A 12,204-nucleotide genomic window follows, 5' to 3' on the forward strand; every position below is an offset into this window, starting at 1 on the left:
AACATTGAAAACGGTAGTATCATCAATTAACTTGGATAGGAACCTTTGGAGCACGGAAAAAAAATAGGAGTTAAAATAAAACCTCTCACCAAAATATGCCTGTGGTTCATCAGATTTGGAGTGGCTGGAATCCAGTGTAATAGGGAAAAGGACTCTCTGGAGGAAATAAACAATAATTTGATTGCAGTAACTGCTATAATGTTAAGTGAAATGAGAATTAAACCCAGTAAATTGCATATATATCTTGAACTTGATTTCCTTGCTGTTTTATTCATATATATTTAATAATTTAAAATTAATCTTAATTTAATATCACTTCAGCTCAAACATTAGTTGAGAATTTTAAGTTCCTCCCTGTACAGGACAATGACCATGGTAAAGATATTTTAGGTGTCTGTTCAAAAGTTGCTTTTCTCAGCAGGGTGAGACTTGGATGATTTTAGACTTGTCAGATGTGCTTTGGAAAATGTCATGTTTTATTTTAAGATATCAGCATTAATAATTCTTGAGTTCCACTCAGAAATGAATGTAGGAGAGGGAAGCTAAAATTTGCTATTTGTCCAGAAACAGATCTCTGTCAGGTTTGGATGGAAATCTGGAGTTCCTGCAGCAGACCCTGCTGGGCCTTACCAATTCCAGAGGTATGTCAGCTTACGTCTTTTCAGGGAAATTTTTCTCTAGCAACATGAGAGGGGCAAAAGGACCATTATTTCTTGAAAAAATGCTCTTCAATTCACATAGTCATTTTTTCTCTTCTCAATATTATCTCTTAATGCCTTAATTCTCCTGTCTCCATTGGGCCACCATCTTAAAGCATTTCCAAGAGAGCCAGCTGAGTGAGTAACTGTATGTTTAATTTCCCAGATCAAATGTTTGATTTGCAATTAGTGTTTAGTTTCTCAGCTCAAATGCAGCATGCAATCAAGCAGGAGTTCTGTAACTGTAAAACTGCTTGCTCAGAGAAGGGGGACCCACAAATTCTGCATAACCATGGAATTCTGAATATGCTTTCTGTAAGAGTCCCACTGTGCTGAGCTGAAATAGATGCCTCTTTGGAAGAGAAAAGGCTAAGGAAACCCTTCAGCCACACTAATGGGAAGTCACTGCTTAGCAGGCAAGCTTTTGATTCTTCTACAGCTGCCACTCTTACCAGCAGAGAGGGCAGAGGGGACAATGTTCCCAGCAGAACCTCAGTGCTTGTTCTGTGTCACTGAGTTAAGTGGTTTGGCCTTTGTGCCTGCCACGGCTTCTCTGGCAAAATGTAATGGTTATAGGATTGGGCTCAGTATTAATAATATTGCAATGATGTGCTTATGGAAAGCATTGTGCTTAAAGACTGGAAAACTGAGGAAATATTTCGAATCTTTGGCTTGTGCTACAGAGGATGGATCTAGCAGTTCCTCCTTTGTTGGAGCCCTGGATGCTGAGAATTTTAGACTTTCTGTGCTGAAAGGCACAGACCCACAACAGAACACTGCATTTGACCTGAGGCTGTGGAGAAGACCTAAATAATTGATTGACAGTACTGGGATTACTGGGTATGTAGTTGGTCAGAAGTGTGCAATATCACAGGGTGGAAAATTTAGAGTTTGGGGGTTTAGAATATAAAAATAAATATGAAGCAAAATGGAGGTTTTAGGGCAGAGGCAGGTTGTTCTTTTTCACCTTCTTCTTCCTTCTTCTTCCTTCTTCTTCATGGGTTTGGGTGATGTTTTGTAATTGGACAGAAAAGTCCACATTGCGGGTCTCGAGGGATCAGTTATTGGGTTAAAGGGAAAATAATCTGGATGTCATTTCTTAATTGGATAGTTATGTTTTAAAAGACCTTATAACAAGAGATAGTCGGTCATTTTATACCTTGCTAATGAAAAACTGCAGAACTCATGGCTGTGAGGCTGTTTCACTGCTAAGAAACAATAAACACCGGGGTCTGAACATGAAACACCATCTCAAGTGCCTTCAATCCCAACCTCAAGGAACCAATACTCCTTGAAAGAAACATATGCAAAATCATTTCATTGTGCCTTGTAGTGGATGACAGGTCTGCACAGAATGAGCTGTCAAGGGCAGTAACTTCATAGAGTGCTCTGAACTGCTTGCAATTACCTGACCGTATTCTACCATTAATTACATTCTCAGGTCACTGCAGTGCAGAAAGAAATGAAAATAAGAAAAACCAGAATGAAATATTAAGCTTTCTTAATGTAACTTTTTTTTGTATGAAATCTATACTTCTGCAGAAATAATATTGGAAGTAAACAAGTGGTTACTGGGACCTCCACATATTTCCTACAAATAAAAACACAACTAGTGTTGCAGCTCTACACGGGTTCAAGTTGTAAAATGTAAAACATGGAGACTTAGCAAAAGACACAAAAAATTTTTTATGTACCTTGTCCTGGCCTTTTGCAAGATAATTGCCATGGTATGCAGAGCATGTGGCACAAGTTCTGTGGCCATAGCAGTGGGGTTTCTCAGAGCTGTTTCATTTCAGCAGTGCTTCACTTGCTTTTCCACTGGCTCTCTAAGACAAACAATGAAACACTAAAAGTTGCAGTGTTTACCACAGCTGAACAAACCTTTGTGGAGTTGCTGAAGATAGAAATGAAAGCAGGCTGTTTACTGGAAAGGAAAAATTCAGACATGTACTCTAGGTGCTGCTTTCCCTTTCCTTAAACAGAACCTGAAATCACACAGTCCCTTCCATCTTGATGGACCACTTGAGCTTATTTTCACTGACTTCTCTTTTGCTCTGTTCTCTGAAGGAGTTCTAAGCAGTGGATTTTTGAACCACCTATTTATTTACTTCAGAATTAAAATGATCCCGAGACCCTTTTTGAAGTCTTGGAAAGTTAGCTGAATGTATCACAAAGAATTATGTTCCCCTTCTGTTTATCTTTTTTTTTTTGAAATCTATCAAAAAGGACAAGTGGATTATACCTGAATGGGCTTGTAGCAGAAACGTGAAAATGCTGTGGCCTCTTTGACTTCACTCCAGATGTTTGGGTCTCCAGATATTTTAAAGAGGATCAAAGGAAATTCAGTGAATGAGGAGATCATCCCCTGCTGATTTTAATTAACAATCCTTTTGCTCTTTATTCTTGAAAGCCTCTTGAAATTTTCATAACTTTTGCTTTGTATACAACAGATGGTGGAATAAATAATTTGGTGTTTTGATTTTTTTTTTTTTTTAATGGTGTAGAAGTCCAGTTCAACATTTCTGTGTATTTCCTTAGCAACTGCTGTAACAAATACATGCAATATTGGAGGGTTTGCTACCATTCTCTTGTTGGTTTAGAGAAATTCTCCACTGCCTAATACATGAAATCATATTTCTGCCCACATATATCTAAAAACAGATTTAATAAAACACATCAAATTTACTGATCTGACCTCCTCATTTGCACATTTGTTTTTATTTTTCTGAGGGTGTTAATTCTTCAGTGCCATCTTTCCTGATATATGTACAATACCTCTGAAGTTTAGACCTTCACAGTGGTTGATTAATTTTAAAATTCTGCCTTTCTCTTGACAACTACAAAAATAAATCCCCCCCTTTTTTTTAGTTCCTTTTGCCATCAATAACATTTCTTTTTCTATCCCTTTTTTCCCCCTAGAAAATCTACAATATATAGTCTTGTTTGCTCTTGGGTGCCAAATGCACAGCTTTGTTTTAGGTTTCTATCTTTTCATATGGCATTGTTAGGTTTTTCTTTTCCCCACCTTAACATTAAAGGAATCTTCAACTTGTTTTTAAATATTGTTTGTGATGTTTTTAATTGTTTCTAAGTTTTTTCATTGTTGTATTACTTCATTCTATTCACCAACTAGTACTTTATTTCAGTAACTTGGCTTTTTGGCACCCTGGTCCTTGCATTTCTCCTTGCAATTCTGCAGGGGAGCATGGATATAATTCCAGTAGTATCTAGTTTCTCCTTAATTTACTGTTGAAGACACCACTTCTAATGAACAAATCAGTTTTTTTCAGTTTTTGCTTTTCACCTCAATTGTGTACATTCTGTGATGTAATCTTTTCCTCACTTCCACCCCCCCAATTATTCAAGATATTCCACCTTTAAACATCATCTACATAGCCTTTTTTTTTTTTAGATGTCCTGCTGTTTTCTTCCATTTCTTAAATAGACACATTCTTTAATTGTACAAATTCAACTCTAATATGATTGTCTTACAAAAAAAAACTATTAGTAGGTCTGTGGTTCTCTGTGCAAAATATTTTTTGTTATTTTATCCTGGATATTGAGGTTGTTCCCTACTTGATCGTTTATAGGCGTATTTCTGATATGAACATGTAATAGAAAAATAAATAGGAAATAACTGCTTCATCCACCAAGGTTGACTACTGCTTATTATTCCTTTGAGAGCCTTTAAATTGCCTTGTTCAATTTCCTTTGAAAATAAATCCCCATAATAAAATTACTGTATATAAAAAAGATGTGAGAGTACATGTTGCTTCCAGGTAAACACAATGTTTGAGCTTTGTAGACCATGTGAAGGTGATTTAGGTTTTCAAGTGATGGAAGGTTTAAGAAAAGAACTGATTTATTTTCTTTAGGTGATGTCTTGATATCAAAGTTGCACTTCTCAGTGCAAAAGAATCTTGATGTGCTTCTTTTTAGGCCAAATGGCAAGAAAGGTATTTTAATCTTCTGAGCATTCTGAGTTAAATGACATTATTTTTCATATAAAAGATTGATAAATAGTTCCTTGAATAATATTTTCTAATTTCTAACAGGAGTTTGGGACTATGCTCTGCACTGTGCATTAAGTCGCTAATTTAGTTATTATTAAAGAAATATTTATATTTACTTTGTGACTAATTTTATATAAAGGCAGTTACCCAAAAAAAGCCCCGAAACATGATCAAATAAGTGAAAGGGAACTGTGGTGGAAGGACTTGCCTTAGTTCAGGTGGATTTTTATATTCTCCAAATAATTGCAGTCTGCTAAGGAGCTGTCAATCTGAACACAGGATGAACATAGAATTAGGAATATGTTCTTGTTTCCTCCCTGCTGAAGGTGCACATTTTCTTGATTTCTGTGCTCAGACTGAAGAATAATTATTCAGTTTGGAAGAAGAAAGCTTCACAGCACAAAGATAAGTGTGAAGCTGTGGAAGCCATGACTCATTAGGAGAATCACCTCGGTTGGACTCTGCTTGCAAGCCAACCTGGTGATGGATTTGGGGATAAAGAGAAGTCAGGCCAATGTCTGGTGGAAAAAGGGGACTTTCAATCTAAAGATGTGTTAAAGTAAAATTTTAATTAACAATAAAGGATTCTAGTGAAGGTGTTTAAATGAAATTCCCAGCCCTTCTTAGAATGTTGATTTTGCAGCCAAAAAGCCAGGAGGAAGGCATTTATTAGGCACCTACTTAAATAGGAATAGGCTAAGACAGAATGGTTCTTGGGGAAAGGTGAGTTTTTCAGATTTTTTTTTCTTTTTTTTTTTTTTTAGAAAATCCTTATTGGCTTTGGTATTCAGTGTTATTTCTTCTGAAAATGGTTTTCCTTTCCTCTCCTGTCAGGGGAGATCCCAGAGCCAGCCACTAAGATCAATAGGCAAACAAATCTAAATGGCTCTAAAGAAGCCAGGTAATAAGCTGCCAGTTTACTTTGGAGAAGTGAGCCTGCAATCTTTAGTTAAATCCACCAGACTGCATCAGTGGACATTTGTCCAAACCCCAATGTTTGTGCAGACCTCTCAAAAGGTGCATAAACAAGCTCTGGCACACTTTGTGTCTTCATTTAGTCCATCACAGCTTCAAGCACCTAATATCTAATTAGCATATGCAGTTTCTACAGCTGTAGTGGCCTTAATACCTCCTGTCAGCTGGGCAAGTTTTAAATTAACTAATTGAGGGACATTTCAGTGACTTGAAGAAAAATCAGATTATTAAGTACTGGCCAAAAGAGTGAAAAAAATGTGGTTTCTTTTCCCACTGAAAGCAGAATCACTGCATGTGTGGAAACTGCCAGCTCATAAGTAAGCTGGAGCTCTCTGTTGCCTTTTCTGGTCATATCCAGCAAAGAAGCACATGGAACTCTTTCTCTTTTTTTAAAAAAAAATATTACTCTGTATCACTGTTAATCAAATTGCATTCTGAATTTGAGAGCATATAAAAGGACTTGAGAAAAATAAAAAAAAAATACCCCAACAGTGTGTTTGAGGATTTTTTCCCTGTAATATCCCAGGTTATGCAAGATCTCAAGTTTTCCCTGTCTTTCTTCTTTTGAAAAATGCAGTTTTGGAATGCAGCTTTCTATCCAGTAAAAGCAGCTTTATTGTATTTAAATCATCCAGTGCCATCAGCAGTTTCCCATCATGCCATCTGTCTATTACCTGGAATTAGGGGAACAAGTACAGCGTTGCTTTTTGTAATAGCTTTTCTCTGCTATATTTGGTCACTGAAGAGTGTTGAACGATGATCAATAACCTATTTCATGTTTAGAAAATTTATGTGGAAACATCAAGTCTTTTAATAGAAATGTCCTCAATCTTATAAATAATTTAAAAATAATAGCAGTATAGGGAAAATAGCATTTAAACCTGAACTGAGCTACCTCCAATTGATAAAAATGGTGATTAATTATTTGAGAAAGGTAGCTATTTCTAATGCACTCTTCAGCAGTAAGAGCCAATAAATGTATATACTGCATAAAGAAAATATATTGAAGTATTTCATTAGGTATTCCAAGACCATTCAGGTCTCAAAAAAGACTTCAGAAATCAAGAAAATATATGATTGCTTCAGTTGTAGCAATGGCCCCCAGTTCTGCTAAGCTATAAATTTGCTTTTATTTTTTTCTGGTTTTGACAACAGATCATTTATTCAAGCTTGTGAACATTTTAAATGTTAGAGGGAGACTGTGTAAGATGGCAAATGGATAATACACCATATGTCTCAGGTTGGGAGGACCTCTGTGCATGTTCAGCAATCCCTCAGACATTCCAGCTGGTTACTGTCACATGCTCTAATGGAGGCAGCTCCAGACATTGTCCTTCCCAAGGGAAGTTGAGATTAAATGCCAGTGTGAAGAAAAGACATCGATTACAGTGCTTCAAAGCACCTTGGCCACAGGGGAGTGCTGAGAGCCACCACAACTGCTGGGCAGCACTTGATTTCAGACGTGGAGTCTCTTACATGAGCTCACATTTATTATTCATATTCCCACTGAACATCTGTGCCAGCAGAAGTTCCAGGGTGCTGTTTCACTTTGATGTCTTAAGAATATTCCTAATTGAAAACAAAAAAATTACTGACCCTTTACACTGTGCTGGGCATAGCCGTGTTGGCCCTTCTTATGATGACCAGCTAAAAATGATTTTTTGCTAGAAAGTAGTGAAATGCATTTTTGGAAATCAATTAAATCTGCACCTTGTGCTTTGTTTTAGTCCTGTGATAGCCATAAAATTCATACAGTGGAAAAGCAAATTTAAGTTTGTTGTTGCTTCTGTCTGCACTTCATATTTGCAAGTTTTGTCCAAATATTCTGTTTATTTGCAAGTTTTGTCCAAATATTTGGTTTTGCCTAGCAACCTTCAGTGAGGTTGGAAGTGTTGCCTGAGTGACAGGAGACAAGGAATGAGATGTTCTTGCTCACCACTGTAATGGGATTCACGTGTTTTGATGGATTTTTAGTCAAGCATTTTTAATATTTCCCCATGAAATTGAAGTAGATCAACGCACAGACACCCTGCTCTTTCAGTGGACATTTGAGAAGGGGATTGAGGATTTCCATCTTGCCAAAGATAACCTGGATACCCCCACACCTGTTACTCTGGAAAATGAGACTGGCTGAGCAGTTGTCAGAAGTTGCAGGTGTTGCTGGGACACACAGAGAGGTGACATTTGTTACTATCAAGTTAATATCTCTGGGATGTTCTGTGCCCAGTTTTTATATCACTTTTTTTGACACTCTCGAGGGGTAAAAAATTTGTTGTCAGTTCAGGATGGAGAATGACTTTAGAAGTGCAGGCTTGAATCCTGAATCACTGTAGTGCTGTTTAATTATGGTGATCAGGATTGAGTGAGGGAAGGCATTCCTGGTGTAGTCAGATGTGTCCATTTCCCTTAGATGTGTACCTCTATTTTTAATGCAACTTTGTGCATTAAATTGGGATAGAAATATATAACATTTTCTATACTTTTGTGTTCTGGTTCAGTGACAGGGATTATTGGGTGGAAAGCCTCTTTTAAAAAAGAGGGCAATACGTATCTTTTAGGAAGTGCAGTGCATCTAATCAGAAATTCTCATAATCCCTTTCAGGCTCGGAGATCTTCATGCTCCATTGTCTCTCCCATATGGCTCAGTGGGAGATGGATGTGCCACGGCTGAGGGAGAGCACAGTGAGTGCTGCTCACAGCCCTGCCAGCAAGAGCTAACAATGAGCTGCAGAGGATGCTCACCCGACTTCGAAATCAGAGATCCTCTCCTCCTTGCTGATGATGCTTGGAAAAACATTTGCCTCAAGGTTTTTTTCAAGCCCAGAGGCCTGATCTTCAATTGTTCCTCATGTCAATTTTTGGCCCTTATTACAAGCAGGAGATGCAGTGGCTCCATTAGTCATACCAAGTGGGGTAGTGAATTTTTTTGCATGAGTTTTATGGTTCAAGTTACAGCAGTACTAAAAAGGTCCTTGCTGTTGGTTCTTTGAGCTTTAGTGGCAATTTTGAGGCAAAGATGAACTAGGAATTGAGTAGCAGGCTGCAAGCAGAGAGTTATATCAGAGCTCCCTTCTGCTGAGTTTGCCTCGCTTCACGTCTCTAGGAGCTGCTTGTTTCAAACTTGCTGATCCTGTTGCCTCATAAAAGCACCATGTGAAATCCAGTGGTTCCTTGTTTGGCCTTGCAGGAGGATTATGTGCCATATGGGACTAGAGCAGCAATTTATAACCTGACACCAGTTCACATTCTTCCTGCAATCCCAGCAGTGCACCGTGTCCAGGATCCTGGTTCCAGCTTGAAAAATTGCTGCCAGGGAAAATAAGTAGGAGTGATGGATAGCTCTTATATTTATAGCCAAGATTATTTATTCTTGTATAAGTTCAGGGTATCATATTCCTCCTTATCCTTGCTTGTGAGGGAATGCAAATATATTGATTACATGTCACCTTTAGATAAGGTTTGGATTCCAGATTTGTCACTGTAATTTCCATTAATCAGTGAAGATGACAAGCCATGCCTGTTCTCAGGAACAGCCAGCACATGGTCTGTGTAGACATGGGGCAGATTGAGGGCAAAGAAATTTGGCAATGACTCCTTCTATTAATATGTGATCAATTCTTTTGTGTTATATGATGTACTTTTCTATTTAGTATTATTTCTTATGATATGATTTGAATTGATGTGCTTTATTAATGTACTAAAAATGTACTCAAGCTAGGGCAATCTTTGTCATTCATATTCAGTACCTTTCTTTATAACCATTTGCACTTTTTTCACTGTGCAATACTTCTCCAGTTCAGAATACTTCACTGTTCAAAAATTCTCATTTTCTGTCCTGTAAGTCAGCATCTCCCTGCAACACATTAGTTTCTGTTTTTCTAGGTATTTCAGGTTTATAAAGGGTGCCTTGCATTATATTGATACATAAAATTAGTCATTCTTTCCCTATTCTGGCAGGAACTATTGCCTTGTTTGCCTTTTGTTTTGTTACTCTACACTAAAGTGATCATTTCAGTATTTTCACATTTACCCCCAAATCAACTTCCTGATAATTATATTTAATTTGAAATGACTATCAGATGCTTGCTTCATCGCAAAGAGTTTTTCTTCCTCCATTTAACTTTTACTCCATCTTTGGAGCTCTATTTATCTGTATCTATTTATCTCTGCTGTGATTTAGCCAGGCAATTTAAAAGCATTTACACTGATGCAAATGGGACTTAGAGATATTTCCTGTTATTGAATTGAGGTAGCGTGGATCTAGGAATAATTTAGCAGGTGAGCAGTAGTGGTGCAAGGGTGGAGATTTAGCCCAGGGATCCTGACTGGGAACTGAGTTCTACTGATTGTGTAACTGATTTACAAGGCAGACAATGCTGGCTGGAAGAGATGGGAGCCTTGATTAGAAACTTACAGATTTGTGTCCGATGAGAAGGTGCTGCCAAACACTGACCTTGCATGAGGACAGTCCAAGAGAAACATGAGAGATGCTTGTTGGGTATCCAGAGAGGAAGGCAGGTGACACACACCTTAGAGTAGCACAGTATTAACCCCCTACACCAAGAACTGAGAGTTTTTCCTTGCCAGACCTCTGAAACTCCGACCACATCAGAGTCACTTTGGGCTGCATCGAGGTCAACACAGCAGAGATTTCATCTTTCACTCTGGTTGCAATTTTCTTCTTTCATTTTGCCAGCTCTCTCATCCAGTTTCTCTTGCTTTCATCTAAGAAGACATATTCATACAGCCCTCTTTGTGGCAGAAGAGTTATAGCTATGTGCTTTTTGTGTTGGGATAAACATTTTTCTGCAAATTGTTAAGAAACAGGATTGTTTCTTGACAAGTCAAACTGCAGTTCCTTCACAGTTCTTCAAATCAAAGGAGGCAGCCTTTAAAAGAAATTGCTAAGTATGTCTTTAAAGGCATCTGAAAGGCATTAACCTGGTAAAAAAATAAAAAATGGATACAGGTAAAATGTGCTGTATGATAGCTGATATTACAAAAGGAATAGTAATAACATTTGAAGCAGAACAGGTAAATCAATCACTACTTTAGTGAAGCAGCTCTTCTTGAAGTTTCCTTTTTTATAAGTGTATACATATATATTTAGAAACTAGTGCTTTGAGAGGAAAAAAGGATTTATCTTTCTGGATACCTTCAATAAATGTGTGAATGAGTATTTAGGGGAAAAAAAGTGTACAGTTGGAGTTATGCAATGTCGTGCATATGCAGATTCCTCCATCTGGCCCAACAGACACACTGCTTTGTCCTTCAGAAGAAAAGGAAATTTTCTCCAGCATTGTTACAATTTTATTGATAGTAGGAAGGGATGTCTCTGTCCTGCTTTAGGCAAGGAGTTTGGTTTGTGAAATTAAACTCCCATTATCTCACATTTATACTGGTTCTGCTGTTTCTTCACAGAAACAAAAGAGAAATAAGGGCTTGCCCCTTTGTTACATAATCCAGTTCATCTCCCCTGACACGTTGGCATATTTCCTCCTTACAGCTCATCTATTTCTTTAGCATTTTAGTTGTGTTCAACAGCTTATTGAATGTGTCAAAATGTTTTGATGTATGCCTTCTCAAGTAGCAAAGCCACATCCTCCCATGTTATTTATGCTGCATAGCAGGGATGGAAAGCTTGACATACATTTAAATGTCCACATTTCTATTTCTGCAGCATTTATCACTTTGTTCAAACATTTGTTCTTGTTTTGTGCTCTCTCGTCATTGAATTTCATTTTTTGTCAATTTGAAGCATGGTGTAAAACACTAAAGTGGAAGACGTAAAAGGGCATGGGATAAGCAAACAAGAGTTTCCCTTCCCTTGTAATTTGCAAATATCTCATTCTTCAAAGAAAGATGAGATAAAAATAAGATTTTATTTTTTTGGTAGTGGTGGGGGGGTCACAGAGGTGAATTTTGTGAGAAGGTGCTGGAAGCTTCCACCGTGTCTGACAGAGCCAATCCCTGATTGCTCCAAAGATGGACCTGCTGCTGGCCAAGGCTGGGCCAGTGAGAGAGATGGGAAAGCCTCTGGGATAACATATTTGAGAAGAAAATCAAAACAAAGTGGGGCACAGTTGTTCTCCTAGCCAGAGAAGAGGAGGAGGTGAGAACATGTGAGGAAAACAGCCTGGAGACACCAAGGTCAGTGGAGAGGAGGGGCAGGAGCTGCTCCAGGGGCCAGAGCTGAGATTCCTCTGCAGGCTGTGGTGAGAGCATGGTGAGGCAGCTGTGCCCCTGCAGCCCCTGGGGATCCACAGGGATGCAGAGATCCATGAACAGCCCCTGGGATCCACAGGGATGCAGAGATCCATGAACAGCCCCTGGGATCCACAGGGATGCAGAGATCCATGAACAACCCCTAGAGATCCACAGGGATGCAGAGATCCATGAACAACCCCTAGAGATTCACAGGGATGCAGAGATCCATGAACAGCCCCTGGGGATCCACAGGGATGCAGAGATCCATGAACAGCCCCTGGGATCCACAGGGATGCAGAGATCCATGAACA

Source organism: Lonchura striata, chromosome 8 (assembly GCF_046129695.1).
Source record: "Lonchura striata isolate bLonStr1 chromosome 8, bLonStr1.mat, whole genome shotgun sequence".
Lineage (NCBI taxonomy): Eukaryota > Metazoa > Chordata > Aves > Passeriformes > Estrildidae > Lonchura > Lonchura striata.